This window comes from Oncorhynchus clarkii, chromosome 13 (assembly GCF_045791955.1).
Source record: "Oncorhynchus clarkii lewisi isolate Uvic-CL-2024 chromosome 13, UVic_Ocla_1.0, whole genome shotgun sequence".
Classification (NCBI taxonomy): domain Eukaryota; kingdom Metazoa; phylum Chordata; class Actinopteri; order Salmoniformes; family Salmonidae; genus Oncorhynchus; species Oncorhynchus clarkii.
The window spans coordinates 37,285,218-37,301,244 of NC_092159.1; positions in this window are offsets into that span (position 1 = coordinate 37,285,218).

The following is a 16,027-nucleotide window of genomic DNA, read 5'->3' on the forward strand; positions in this document are numbered from 1 at the left end:
CTGCACAGCATTCAACACCATAGTACCCTCCAAGCTCGTCATCAAGCTCGAGACCCTGGGTCTCGACCCCGCCCTGTGCAACTGGGTACTGGACTTCCTGACGGGCCGCCCCCAGGTGGTGAGGGTAGGCAACAACATCTCCTGCCCGCTGATCCTCAACACTGGGGCCCCACAAGGGTGCGTTCTGAGCCCTCTCCTGTACTCCCTGTTCACCCACGACTGCGTGGCCACGCACGCCTCCAACTCAATCATCAAGTTTGCGGACGACACAACAGTGGTAGGCTTGATTACCAACAACGACGAGAGTATTCACCATTTCTCTGTTGACCCATTGTATCATGCATTAGTGAAGCACTGCAACTAACTCAAACAAGGTGACATGCGGCTATGCTGCCAACACACTGACACTGACTCAACTCCAGCCACTTTAATAATGGGATTGATGGGAAATGATGTAAATATACAAGATGGACATCCCACAGTGTGGCAGGCCAGTGGAATATGACTTATTTGGGCTAAAGGCCAGCAGCCTCAGTGCTAAGTCAAGCCTGATCTGTGTCTCTCTCACCCTCCCTTTATGATTAAATCAGACGCCCTTCCATGTCTGGCCAGTAATGCGACATTAACAAACCCCAACATGGAGCAATACCAGCCTGGAAGATTCGGACACAAAGCAGAGTGTGTCTCACGGATCTGCCAATTAGTACATCTCCACTGGCCTGCTCTCAAAGTGGGCGGCATATTCAAATACACTTCACCCAACAGATACATATTCACACAACCTAACCGTCTCAGTCCCTGTTTGCCACTGATTTGAACGCCACTTTTAAAGATACTTTCAAAATGGCGTCAAGGGCCGGTTCTAGCTTTTTGGGGGCCCTTAGCGATTTGCCCACCACGTGGCAAATTTTGTTAGTGACCCCCCCTCTTGACGGCAGAGAGGAGAAATGTACATTTTACAGTTAATTTCCTGCAATTCTACACATTTTGCCATGGGGTGGAGAGAATTCGTTGCAGTTTTAAAGCGAATTTCCTGCAATTCTACATAACTTGCAATGACGTATGCCATGCTAATGATATCTGAGTGAAAGTGACTAACAAAATCAATGGGGGCCCCCTGGAGATCAGGACCCCTGGGCACAAAATAACCGGCTAGACTAACTTACCAATCTAAAATCTTGTTAACTGACATGGCTAAAGGTTAAGTAAAATAAAATAAAAGCAAGTTGAGACCCCGACTGAGTAAAAAAAAAAAAAAAGTGACCGCTTATGCCTGGAGCCAGTTACGTTAAACAATGAGAGTGTGGATGTAAATAAAGCAGCTGGTTCATCTATCATGACCAGTCATTTCCTAACTGACTGGATGCTAATAGACCTGGTCATTGGTGCTGTCTGCTTCTGATGTCCCTTTGAGGGAGACAGACAGACAGACAGTGATGCTGAACTCTCTCTCCTCTCCGCTAATTTACTGTCCGTATCCTCCAATCAACCCGATAGACAGACAGACAGACACACACACACACACACACACACACACACACACACACACACACACACACACACACACACACACACACACACACACACACACACACACACACACACACACAACCTGGAGCACACACTGACCCCAGTGCTAATCTCAGCCATGCAGGGCACCTCTGTCCTCTGTCATCTCCAACTTCCCTTCCAGTGCATAGAGAGATCATATCACAAGGCAAAGAGAGAGGGCGGGTGAGCACAGTGAGTCAGACTTGCAGAAGAATGTGCCCTGAGTCATAGCCTACAGCCCCAGGCACTCCAGATCCCCACAGTCACCATGGCCACATGGCTCTCTGTGCCTGTGTGTGTAGATATCTGCAGGGCTGTGGGTGTCTGATAACATGTGAACTTGAGTGTGCATGTACAGCATGTGTGAGTTTATTGTGCGGTTAGTTCTCCAGGACACCTACTCAGCTCCTTGATAAGTGCTAGCTAGCACACCATCCTCTGCTTGGCTGAACCACACACTCTCACAGATTGATCAAGCGTCAACACTCCCCTAGTGATGGCAGGGAAATATACGCCAGGGCACATACATGCAGTCACTTTCCTCTCGCTCTTTGAGGAGCAGTGAGATAGCGGAGCACATGGCGAGCAGGTTCTGCTCTAGGGTGAGATTGGTGCCTTCGCTGTGTTCTGGATATGGGTGACCAGCTGTTGGTATGCTTGTGACCACCATCAAAGTGCTTGATTATTTCATACAGGGCATTACATATATTATGAGGCCTTACTTTGAGGGCGTAGTTTTTCCCTAATACAATGGCCACATCAGGCCTGCAAGTCACATGATGTTGGCTTGCAAAAGTGATGTTTAATTCCTATTGGAATCCAGTCAGAGCGGGGATATCGAACAATTGGACATTTTATACACCCACAATCTGCATTCTGTATGGCTGCCAGAGTAAGAAAGATGAATTAACAAGATGAATGTAACCTTCTAAACTGGAACAAACACTTCAGCAATGGGTGAAATAAGTCTAACTAACAGATTGGATTTGTTTAGAAAAACATATGTAATTTATTTGTGTGTAGGAAAGATTGTTACACTTTATTTAGATATTATTTATTTAGATAGTCCATTTGTAGATGCTCTACAGGCTATCAGTAACATGTCAACTGCATGTCTGTTGACTTTAACAAGAACACGTGTGTCGTCCATCTACATATGTTCAACAAACGATCTGTAGACTATCAGCAGCATCTCAACAGCATATTAGGAACACTTTAACAGCATATTTGTTGTCATTCCAGTAACGATCTATAGATATGCTTTGGGACTAACCAAATAAAGTGAAACACAAGTTGAGCTTTGATGGACAGTTGACAGGCTATGTACTTCACATTCAAATATGTATCAACTGATGAGCATGTTCAGCGCATTCACTCACACTCCAGTAATCCTCCATAGATGATCTAAATAAAGTTAAAGACGGTTTCATTAAGTGAATGTGCAATAATCACTCAACAAATCAAACAAACAATTGAAAAAATCTAACTGCAGCAGAGCATGCTGGGAAATATATATGTGTGTATATATATAAGGAACATGATGGCGCCGAAGGGTAGGGCTGCCATCTTATCGTCTCATCAATCATGTTATTTTGTTTGTTTTTTCACGTCGTTCATAATGTTGCTGCTACAGTCTCTTATGACCGAAAATACTTTCTGGACATCAGAACTGGGATTACTCACCTCAAATTAGACGAGGAGTGCTTCTTCAATAAGTCGGACGCAAGGGATATATTGCAGACACACGACCAGGCCCCGATCCCCGTGATTCGCTGGAGAAGGAAACTGAGATTTCGAGGCAAAAGATGCGAGAATCAGGCGACAAGTGGCTAATCTGCCCTTGCCTTCCATTCTGCTAGCTATCGTTCAATCGCTGGAAAATAAATGGGACGAACTGAATGCAAGTATATCCTACCAACGGGACATTAAAACTGTAATATCTTATGTTTCACAGAGTCGTGGCTGAATGAAGACATTAAGAACACACAGTTGGCGGATTATACACTCTATCGGCAAGACAGAACAGCAGCCTATGCATTAATGTAAACAACAGCTGGTGCACGGTATCTATGGAAGTCTCAAAGTTTTGCTAGCCTGAGGTAGAGTATCTCTTGATAAGCTGTAGATCACACAAACTAGTTTTCGTCTGTATTTTTTTTAGCTGTCTTACATACCACCACAGACCAAGGCTGGCACTAAAACTGCACTCAATGAGCTGTATTCCGCCATAAGCAAACAGGAAACCACTCACCCAGAGGCGGCACCCCTGGTGGCCGGTGACCTTTAATGCAGGGAAACTTAAATCGGTTTTACCGAATTTCTATCAGCATGTAAAATGAGCAACCAGGGAAGAAACAATTCTAGACCACTTTTACTCCACACACAGAGATGCATACAAATCTCTCCGTCGCTCTCCATTTGGCAAATATGACCATAACTCTATCCTCCTTATTCCCATTTAAAAGCAAAAATAAAGCAGGAAGCACCAGTGACTCGGTCTATAAAAAAATTAGCAGATGAAGCACATGCTAAACTACATGACTGTTTTCCTAGCACAGACTGGAATATGTTCCGGGATTCTTCCGATGATATAGAGGAGTACACCACATCAGTCACTCGCTTTATCAATAAGTGCATCGAGGACATCGTCCCCACAGTGACTGTACATACATACCCCAACCAGAAGCCATGGAATACAGGCAACTTTCGCACCAAGCTAAAGAGTAAAGGTGCCGCTTTTAAGGAGTGGGACTCTAACCCGGAAACTTATAAGAAATCCTGCTATGCTCTCTGACGAACCATCAAACATGCAAAGTGTCAATACAGGACTAAGATGGAATCGAACTACACCGGCTCTGATGATCGTTGGATGTGGCAGGGCTTGCAAACTATTACTGACTCCAAAGGGAAGCACAACTGAGAGCTGCCCAGTGACACGAGCCTACAAGACAAGCTAAATAACTTCTATGCTCGCTTTGAGGCAAGTAACACTGAAACATGCATGAGAGCACCAGCTGGTCCGGATGACGGTGTGATCATGCTCTCCACATCCAATGTGAGTAAGACCTTTAAACAGGTCAACATTCACAAGGCCGCAGGGCCAGACGGATTACAAGGACGTGTATTTTGAGCATGCGCTGACCAACTGGCAAGTGTCTTCACTGACATTTTCAACCCTCCCTGTCTGCCTGTAATACCAACAAGTTTCAAGAAGACCACCATAGTCCCTGTGCCCAAGAACACTAAGTTAACCTGCCCAAATGACTACCGACTCGTAGCACTCCCGTCTGTAGCCATGAAAGGCTTTGAACGGCTGGTCATGGCTCACATCAACACCATTATCCCAGAAACCCTAGACCCACTAAAATTTTCAAACCCGCACCAACAGATCCACTGATGATGCAATCTCTATTGCACTCCACACTGCCCTTTTCCACATGAACAAAAGGAACACCTATGTGAGAATGTTATTCATTGACTACAGCTCAGCGTTCAACACCATAGTGCCCTCAAAGCTCATCACTAAGCTAAGGACCCTGGGACTAAATTCCTCCCCCTGCAACTGGATCCTAGACTTCCTGACTCTGTATATACATTGACTCTGTACCCCCTGTATATAGCCCTGGTATTGTGATTTACTGCTGCCCATTTATTATTTGTTTTTCTTATCTCTTACTTTTTTTGTATTTTCATTAGACTGCATTGTTGGTAAGTACGCATTTCACTGTAAGGTCTACACCTGTTGTATTAGGCGCATGTATACAATTTGATTTGATATATATTTACTCTATATATAATGAAGGCCATGGTTTTGCTAGACCAGCTTGACCAACTAGACCATGCTGGACCAGAATAGACTAGCACGGACCAGCTTGGTCCCCATCATACCATCATCAACAACATACTGTACCAACATAATCTGATCACCAGCATACCAGCTCACCAGCATCACCAGCATACCAGCATAAACTGGTCACCAGCATAGTATAGCAGCATCACCAGCATACCAGCATTATCTTGTCACCAGCATCACCAGCTTGAATAGCTGGTTGGCCAGCCTAACCAGCAAGACCTTGCACGAGAGGAGACAGCTGAGCATTGATGCTGGTTAATACCCTGCAGAAAAACAACAGCATTGACCAGCCTAAATTTCAAGCTGGTCCATGCTGGTCTATGCTGGTCCATGCTGGTCTATGCTGCATGGACCAGCTTGAAATTTAGGCTGGTCTATGCTGTTTTTTTCAGCACCTTCGCTCAGTTGTCTCCTCTCCTGCAAAGACAATAGGCCTATAGCTGTAGCCAAGCAGAAACTTCTATAACTCTGGGGAAAAAAAGAAGATATATCTCTTCTCCCATTTTATGTTAATCCCATCCTTCTTCCGTTTTCATCTGTATGATTCGCTGGCACAAGAGCTCTCAATAACATTTCATTGGATCTCCAAACTGTCCTTGAAATTTCAACTATTTGATTTGCGGACACAAATGGACAGTTTGCAGATCCAATGAAAAGGTATTGAGAGCTCGTGTCAGCGAATCATATCGCTGAAATCGTAAGAAGTGTAGGACTTACCAACATAATAACTTCACAAACTCGAGACCATCAGCACATGGCAAACCAACAGCAAAGAACGTCGATATAAGGTTAGTTAGATTGAGTTAATCACTAATCACATGGAATAAATAATAATAATCAGATATGACTTTGTCAAAGCAAGAACATAAGAGGTGATAAGAGAAGTATGTTCTCCAGGTACCTCACCCAATTTAATTATATTACTCAGTCTGCAAACCAAAATGTGTAATATCCTGGTCGAATGAAACAGACGGAGGCCCAGCTAAATAGTCAAAAAGGTTTATTCACGGAACGTACTAAAGTCAAGAATACAAAACAATTAATTTTATACTGACTTCTCACGCCCACACATTCACACAGCCACACGCACGCACACGCACACACACACACACACACACACACACACACACACACACACACACACACACACACACACACACACACACACACACACACACAAAACAGACGCACACACATGTCCTGCTACCCAGCCGCCAGAGCTTTGTGACCTTGTTCTTGACACATACTCCCTGTTCTCTCCCAATCTCTCGTCAGGTCGGCACCAAGCTCAGGCAGTCTGTGTTTAAAATACCATAAAGACATTGTTTTACCCTAATTCTGACTAGGACTACATATTTATTGATTATGATTTTATACATTCTAATCAATTCCATACAATTATATGTTTCAGGGCGGAATATTTGAATCATTCAAATAACAGACAATTCTCACCTGTCACTAGGGCTTTACATTGATGGTGAAAACTTGGGGTTAAGTTGGTTAAAATCTTCCTATGAGTCAGAAAAACATGACGAGGGACATTTCAAAATGCAGATTGTGGGCAATTTAGCAAGTTTATAATTAAAAAACAAAATCAGATTTATCGAGTTTTCCATGTGGTCTACATTAAAGGGTATTAATATAACAGGCTTTTAAAATGTAATATTGGTGTACGATTCCTACTTAAAAGGGACACAAAATGTCCTCCAGAGTCTAGACACACACAACATGGCAGCCAACACATCTCAAGGCCACAAAAAGGACACAGGAAATGTGACAGTGTATATGAAAAATCATAGAAAAATACTTTCCATATCAGATAATTAACTTTTCACAACAGGAACATTTCCATAATGTTCTAAGGACTAAGTGTTGTCATTTGTAACACAGAATAAATTACTTTATATAATCCATGATCTTTTTATGTCTCATATTGATGAGTGTTTTGGACATTTGTCTGAAAATAATGAGCATATTAAACTGAAGGTAGTCTATTGACTTCCAAATCTCCACGCTTGTATATTACCTTGTACAAATTGTTCAATTGCAAAGAAATAACTAGAAAGATAATGTACTTTTGAGCTGACCATCTTACCCACAGAGAACTATTCTAAGAGTTAAATTTAAGCCCAGCTAAGGTTAGGGCTTTTAGCTTTCCAATTCACTCTTCAGACTGGTGAGACAGAAAGTTAATGGAAATACAAGCCAGCAGACCTCCACATGACAATCCCAGGTGTGTGGTGTGTGGGTGCATTCGTGTGTCCATCTGTGCCTGTGTGTGTGTGTGTCCAAGGTGCCATCATTGGGAGGATGAAGCGCACAAGGTGTTTGTCCACGCCAATGCAACACCAACATGCCCAGCACACCCTGGAACCTCAGGGGCTTCACTCGTCTGTGAAGGAGGTGACACTGTTCTGTAGGAGGTGACACTGAGCCGGAGGAACTGACACTGTCATTGTGCCTGGCTACAGAGGTGCCACAGTTTTGGGCTTTCAGTCCACAGGCTGGATTGGGCTGAGCTGAGCAGGACTGGGATGCATTGGACTCAGCTGAGCTGGGCTGTGTTTGGATGGGCTAGACTGGCCTGGGCTGGGCTGGATTGGGCTGGTTAGGGCCGGATTGGGCTGGACCGGGCTGAATTGGACTGAGCTGGGCTGGGCTGGTTTGGGCTAGACTGGCCTGGGCTGGTCAGGGTTGGGCTGGATTGGGCTGGATTGGGCCTGGCTAGGCTGGCCTGGGCTGGGAAGGCCCGGGTTAGACTACTTAGGCTGGTTAAGGATGGTCTGGCTGCAGCTGGCTACAAAGTCTGCACTGTCCTTAATTAGCAGTTAAAGGTCACTTTCGCACATTTCAGTCAGGCAAGCTGTGGGTCACCCTGAGAGACCATGGTCCATGATATTAAGACAGTGCCAAGTTGGCTTGGGAACACTAAGGAGCTGCTCATTAGAACAATAACAGTTAATATTCAAAGCCATGCATGGCAATATTCAACCCATCTGACCAGTGGAAAACTCCACATCTCCAAGGGATTATGGGGAAGAGATAATGCAAAGCGTGTAAAATGTCACCATGTTTTCTTCCTGCTATTTTTTCTTTTTTGGGGGGCTTGCCTGTTTTGCATGTTATTTTGGCATTAATACGTGTCACATATCAGTTTGCAAACCATGTAAAAAATCTATATATCATTGAGTGTAATAAAGCCGCATACAAACATGGTCTCTTTTTTGTTTTCTTGAGTAAGGCAGCTCTAAAATGCAGGTGTTTCAGCCTAGTTCCATGCTTTCTGTGGTGGTGGGGCAAGCCAGCAGAAAATACGGAGCATTGCACCGTGATTGGCTTCTTGGATGGGCACCGTGAGTGTTTCAAGGTCATTGGCCACAGATAAAAGTACGTGATATCACGTTATATGTACAGTAGCTTTGATTGAACTGATCATGTTAACATCATACTTTCAAAATCTTAGCTAGCAGTCATCATCATGAATCAAGTTGACAATCTACTGGCAAATCCTTTTTAATCCTTGTCATATGAAGATAAATTATAGATAAAACGTATCGGTGCTCATCAGCCATTGGACATAAACATTACACATCAAGTTGTAAATCGCAAATTCAACAAATTCAAAGCAATCACTGGACTGCTATTAAGTGGAGTGGCTGTGTGGTCCCAAATCTGGGATTAAGGAGCTCTTTTCCAAGTTTAAAATGATAAACATTCAACATTGGCCATGCTGTCAATGAAGCATGATTTGTGCTGTGCTCAAAACAACTGTTAACTCGGGAACTGTGAAAACCTGACTTCAGTGAGTTCAAGGCAACTGGGAAATCGGGAATAAACAAATTCCGACTGGGAAAATACGTTTTGAACGGTCATCCAACTCGGAATTGTAAATACGGCCTCTTTCTAGAGCTACGGCCTGAAGATAAATGACGTCATCATGATTCAACCGTGTCCCAGCTGTTTTGAAAGCACCATAAATCTAGAGAATGCCAGACATTGATGACAAAATTTGCCCCGAAGGACTGCAACGCCACCTTCCTATTCAAGTGAGCACAGCACGACAAGGTGAGTCCAAAAATGTATTGTACTTTGCTTCATAAATTATGTAATATGCCAGGGAGATATGTATACTGTAGCTAAGAAAGTAATACTAAGTGTAAACTTCTGTTCAGAGGTTTGGGGTCATTTAGAAATGTCCCTGTTTTTGAAAGAAAACCAAATTTTTTGGTCCATGAAATAACATAAAATTGATCCGAAATACAGTGTAGACATTGTTAATGTTGTAAATTGTAGCTGGAAATGGCAGAAGCCCATTATCAGCAACCATCACTCCTGTGTTCCAATGGCACGTTCTGTTATCCAATCAAAGTTTTTCATTTAAAAGGCTAATTGATCATTAGAAAACCCTTTTGCAATTATGTTAGCACAGCTGAAAACTGTTGTCCTGGTTAAGAAGCAATAAAACTGGCCTTCTTTAGACTAGTTGTGTATCTGGAGCATCAGCATTTGTGGATTCAATTACAGACTCAAAATGCGCAGAAACAAAGAAATCTCTTCTGAAACTCGTCAGTCTATTCTTGTTCTGAGAAATGAAGGCTATTCCATGCGAGAAATTGCCAAGAAACTGAAGATCTCGTACAAGGCTGTGTACTACTCCCTCTCACAGAACAGCGCAAACTGGCACTAACCAGAATAGAAAGAGGAGTGGGAAGCCCCGGTGCACAACTGAGCATGAGGACTAGTCATTAGAGTGTCTAGTTTAAGAAACAGAGTCCTCAACTGACAGCTTCATTAAATAGTACCCGCAAAACACCAGTCACAACATCAACAGTGAAAAGGTGACTCCAGGATGCTGGCCTTCTAGGCAGAGTTCCTCTGTGCAGTGTCTGTTTTCTTTTGCCCATCTTAATCTTTTCTTTTTATTGGCCAGTCTGAGATATGGCTTTTTCTTTGCAACTCTGCCTAGAAGGTCTGCATCCCGATGTCGCCACTTCACTGTTGACGTTGAGACTGGTGTTTTAGGGTACTATTTCATGACAGTTCCAGTCAAATGTTTGGACACACCTACTCATTCAAATAAGCAAAGAGAAACAACAGTCCATCATTACTTTAAGACATGAAGGTCAGTCAATGCGGAACATTTAAAGAACTTTCAAAGTTTCTTCAAGTGCAGTATCAAAACCCATAAAGAACTATGATGAAACTGTCTCTCATGAGGACCGCCACAGGAAATAAAGATCCAGAGTTACTTAGAGTTACCAGCCTCAGAAATTACAGCACAAATAAATGCTTCACAGAGTTCAAGTAACAGACACAGCTCAACATCAACTGTTTAGAGGAGATTACGTGAATCAGGCTTTTGTGGTCGAATTGCTGCAAAGAAACCACTACTAAAGGACACCAATAAGAAGAGGAGACTTGCTTTGGCCAAGAAACACGAGCAATGGACATTAGACCAGTGGAAATTTGTCCTTTGGTCTGATGAGTCCAAATTAGAAAATGTTGGTTCCAACCGCCTGGTCTTTATGAGACGCTGAGTATGTGAACACATGATCTCTGCATGTGTGGTTCCCACTGTGAAGCATGGTGACACTGTTTGCGATTTATTTTGAATTCATGGCAGGGTCCGTGGTTTGTGGGGCCATTTAAAGTTCTGAGGAGGGTGAAGGAGGTATGTTACAGATTTTGTCAATGAATAGCATTCTCACATAGGTGTTCATAGGTGTTCATTTTGTCCAGGTGTAAAAGGGCAGTGTGGAGTGCAATAGAGATTGCTTCATCTGTGGATCTGTTGGGGGGTATGCAAATTTCAGTGGGTCTAGGGTTTCTGGGATAATGGTGTTGATGTGAGCCATGACTAGCCTTTCAAAGTACTTCATGGCTACAGACATGAGTGCTACAGATCAGTAGTCATTTAGGCAGGTTACCTTAGTGTTCTTGGGCACAGGGACTATGGTGGTCTTCTTGAAACAGGTTGGTATTACAGACTCAGACAGGGAGAGGTTGAAAATGTCAGTGAAGACACTTGCCAGTTGGTCAGTGCATATTCATAGTACACATTCTGGCAATCCGTCTCGCCCTGCGGCCTTGTGAATGTTGACTTGTTTAAAGGTCTTACTCGGCTGCGGAGAGCGTGATCACACAGTCATCCAGAACAGCTGGTGCTCTCATGCACGTTTCAGTGTTACTTACCTCGAAGCGAGTATAGAATTAATTTAGCTCATCTGGTAGGCTTGTGTCACTGGACAGCTCTTGGCTGTGCTTCCCTTTGGAGTCTGTAACAGTTTGCAAGCCCTGCCACATCCAACAAGTTTCGGAGCCAGTGCAGTATGATTCGATCTTAGTCCTGTATTGGTGCTTTACCTGTTTGATGGTTCGTCGGAGGGCATAGCGGGATTTCTTATTAGCTTCCGGGTTAGAGTCCCACTCCTTGAAAGTGGGAGCTCTACCCTTTAGCTCAGTGCGGATGTTGCCTGTAATCCATGGCTTCTGGTTGGGGTATGTACGTACAGTCACTGTGGGGACGACGTCATCGTTGTGACTGATGTGGCGTAGTCCTGCAGCTTAGCATTTGCTTCATCTGACCACTTTTTTATTGACCGAGTCCCTGGTGCTTCCTGCTTTAATTTTTGTTTCTAGGCAGGAGGATAGAATTATGGTCAGATTTGTCAAATGGAGGGCAAGGGAGAGATTTGTATGCGTCTCTGTGTTTGGAGTAAAGGTGGTCTGGAGTTTTTTCCCTCTGGTTGCACATTTAAGATGCTGATAAAAATTTGGTAAAACGGATTTAAGTTTCCCTGCATTAAAGTCCCTGGCCACAAGTAGCGCCGCCTCTGGATGAACATTTTCCTGTTTGCTTATGGTGGTATGCAGTTCATTGTGTGCGGTGTCAGTGCCAGCATCGGGCTGTGATGGTATGTAGACAGCTACGAAAAATACAGATAAACTCTAAGTAGATAGTGTGGTCTACAGCTTATCATGAGATACTCTACCTCAGGTGAGCAAAATCTCGAGACTTCCTTAGATATCGTGCACCAGCTGTTGTTTACAAATATACATAGACTGCCACCCTTTGTCTTACCAGAGGCTTCTGTTATATCCAGATGCAGTGTATAACCCGCCAGCTGATGTTATTCATGCCGTCATTCAGCCACGACTCGGTGAAACAACATCAAATATTACAGTTTTTAATATTCCGTTGGTAGGATATAAGTGCTGTTAGCACATCCACTTTTTTTTTTACAGTGATTGTACATTGGCCAGTAGTACGGATGGCAAGGGCAGATTAGCCACTCGTCGGCAGATTATCACAAGGCACCCCGATCTCTTTCGGCGATAGGTTTTCCGTCTCTTTCAACGGCGGATGACGGGGATGAAGGCCTGTTCAGGTGTCTGGAGTAAATCCCTCTCGTCCGACTCATCACAATGGGGAGCTTTAGAATGTTAATTGTTTAAAAGTATAAATAATATTAAAATGTTGAATGCAAGCACACTTTTCCAGACCAGTCTGCACATTTTAAAGTTTGAATGGAGTTTCTAGCTTAAACGATGTAAAAGTTGTATCGTTTTAAATTCAGGACTTTTACTTCGCAAGTCCCACCTAATAATAATTTTGGAACTGAGTCTGGGCTTACTGTTAGTTTGGTTGTGCATCAGCAGTTTTTGCTATGTCAGTTACTGACAGTCACTCAATTAGCCCATGCCAGCTAAAATAGTTTTGATTGGTAAGTTAGTGTTGTGGCCAGCTCTCAAAAGTTGAAGTAATCATGGTCTAATTACTCTCCGGTTGACCCCCATTTATTTTGTTAGTCACTCTCACTCAGATATCACATTAAAAACTGTAAACATTTCTCTCCGCCCCATGGGAAAATGTGTAGAATTGCATGAAATGTGTTATATAATTGCAATGTCTTCTGTCCACCCCATGGCAAAATGTGTAGAATTGCAGCAAACTTGCTTTAAACTGCAAAATTTTCAAAGCTGCAACATTTTCTATGCGCCCCATGGCAAATGTGTAAAATAGAGGGAAATTAACTGTAGGTGGGGAGGCCGCTAAAATGTTTTGTCACATAGAGATCTCCATTAATCTCTATGTAACAACAGGAAAGAATGAGGAAGTGGATAGAATCTTGTTTCAATTAAATAATTTATCAAATATTGATTACTATGTATAGCTTTGTAAGACCATAAATGACCAACCACCTAGCTTTGGGGTAGTTAGGTCTTTTCCCCTGCTTTTGAGAGGAGCTGGCTAGCAACTGCACTAAGCTAACGATGTGCTTGCTACCTTCAACTTCCTTTCAACTGCAAGCAGAGACATAAAAATGGTATCCATGAGTTCATCTGGGTAAGTAGGACAAAAGGCTTAATTCCCCAAATCCCCAAGTATCCCTGTAATAAATGTACTGATATCCAAAATGGCTTTGTGGTGGCTACAAAACAGTGCCCCCCCGTTCAGTCATCCAGGATTTATACACATCATTGTTCAGACCACTGTGTGGGGGTATAGCCACACTGTCAAAGTATGGCCTTATGATATATGCAATGTATTGTCATTAAGAGTTTAATTTCAACGATAAAATATTCAATTAGGCACTCACTTGGTGAAGGCTACAGGACTGAAAGCCACTGAATAAGTGATGTCTCTAAGAGCCGGCTCTTGTAAGTGTACGTTGGGAGCTGGCTCGCATATCAGAGGGGCGAATCAATTTATAAAAATACATATTTTTTAAAGATATGAATAAACAAAAAATTTAAATGAATAGAATTAACTAATTCAAAGAATGAAAAAATAAATAAAATAATATATATAGGCCTAAATGCTCAAGCACACACACATTCGTTCTGACTATCTGCTCAGAATAACAGCCTCAACTGTTGTTCCTGTCAATCAGACACACAGTGTCAAACCAATTAAGCAAAGATGCTTGAGGGAGGGCCGAGCCAACTCACTCACAGTCACACACTTAGCAGCCGAGGAGAGAGAGAGGAAGGACACCTATGAAAACAACAGCTGGAAAATGAGTCGGAAGCACAGTAGCATTTTAATGCATTTTAATAATGTAGACAATGTTAGAGCACAGTGTAGAATTTGCCAAAACAAAATCTCATATAAAGCGGTTCTACACACAACCATATGTGCACTGTGCACCCAACTGTGAAGCTAGCTGTAGCAGAGCTTCGAGAAACTAGCGGCCTGCTAGTGATAGTGGTGGAGTCAGCACCTCCACACGTGGAGATGTATCCACTCAGTCAAGTAGGCCTGCTAGTGATAGTGGTGGAGCCAGCACTGCCACACGTGGAGATGTATCCACTCAGTCAAGTAGGCCTACTCCGCGACCCACAGCAACGCAGTCTTCTATGGACCAGTTTATGCCAAAGTCTATGTCTGTAACAAAACAAGGCCAAATTGATATTGCATAGGCTAAAATGATTGCCACGGATTTCCAGCCATTTTCAATCGTGGAGGACAGAAGTTTTAGAAATTATAGCAATAGTCTAAATCCAATGTACACAATTCCAAGCAGGAAAACTCTTTCAAAATCACGTATTCCACAACTGTACGAGATCACACAGGCTTCAATGAGGGAAAGAGTCCAAAAAGCTACTGCTGGTTGCCTTACCACTGACTGCTGGACATCAAGGGTAACCACCATGTCGGATACATGCCACTTCATTGAAGATTATTCGATGTGTAGCTGTCTTCTGGACTGCTTTGAGTTCAGCCACAGACACACCTCAGAGAACTTGGCAGAGGAACTGTTGAGTGGCCAGAGAATGGCAAGTAGATGGAAAAGTAGTCTGTTGTGTCAGCGGCAATGCAGCTAACATAACCAAAGCCATGAACATTTTTAAATGGACCCATCATCCATGTCTTGCCCACACAATCAATCTGATTGTAAAAGTTGCTCTGAAGGTGATGAAGCCCACCGTGGACAAAGTGAATGCAGCTGTGGAATTTACAAAATAGCCTCATTTACAAAATATTCTCCAACACTCTACTCAGCAAATTGGATACAGTGCCATCCGTTTTGTTACCAAAGCCCCATATACTACCCACCACTGCGACCTTTATGCTCTCGTTGACTGGTCCTCGCTACATATTCATCGCCAAACGCACTGGCTCCAGATCATCCAGTCTTTGCTAGGTATAGCTGCACCTTATCTCAGCTCACTGGTCACCATAGCAACACCAACCCGTAGCACGCGCTCCAGCAGGTATATTTCACTGGTCATCCCCAAAGCCAACACCTACTTTGGCCGCCTTTCCTTTCAGTTCTCTGCTGCCAATGACTGGAACGAATTGCAAAAAATCACTGAAGTTAGAGACATATCTCCCTCTCTAACTTTCAGCGTCAGCTGTCACAGCAGCTTACAGATCGCTGCAGCTGTACACAGCTGTATTATATGTATATGAGCAGTAGATGAGAATGTAGTATCAGTAGACAAAACATGAACCTGAACTAATAAGTTACTGTTCTCTCTTATCAGCTATGTGACAGCCTCAAAAATGATACTCCTGTGTAAGGGTCTGCAGCAAATCACAGCCAGCACCCAGAGAGAAGCAAATGTAACCACAGGACATGTGACAGAGTTGATGGACACCCTATGTTCATCAATGGA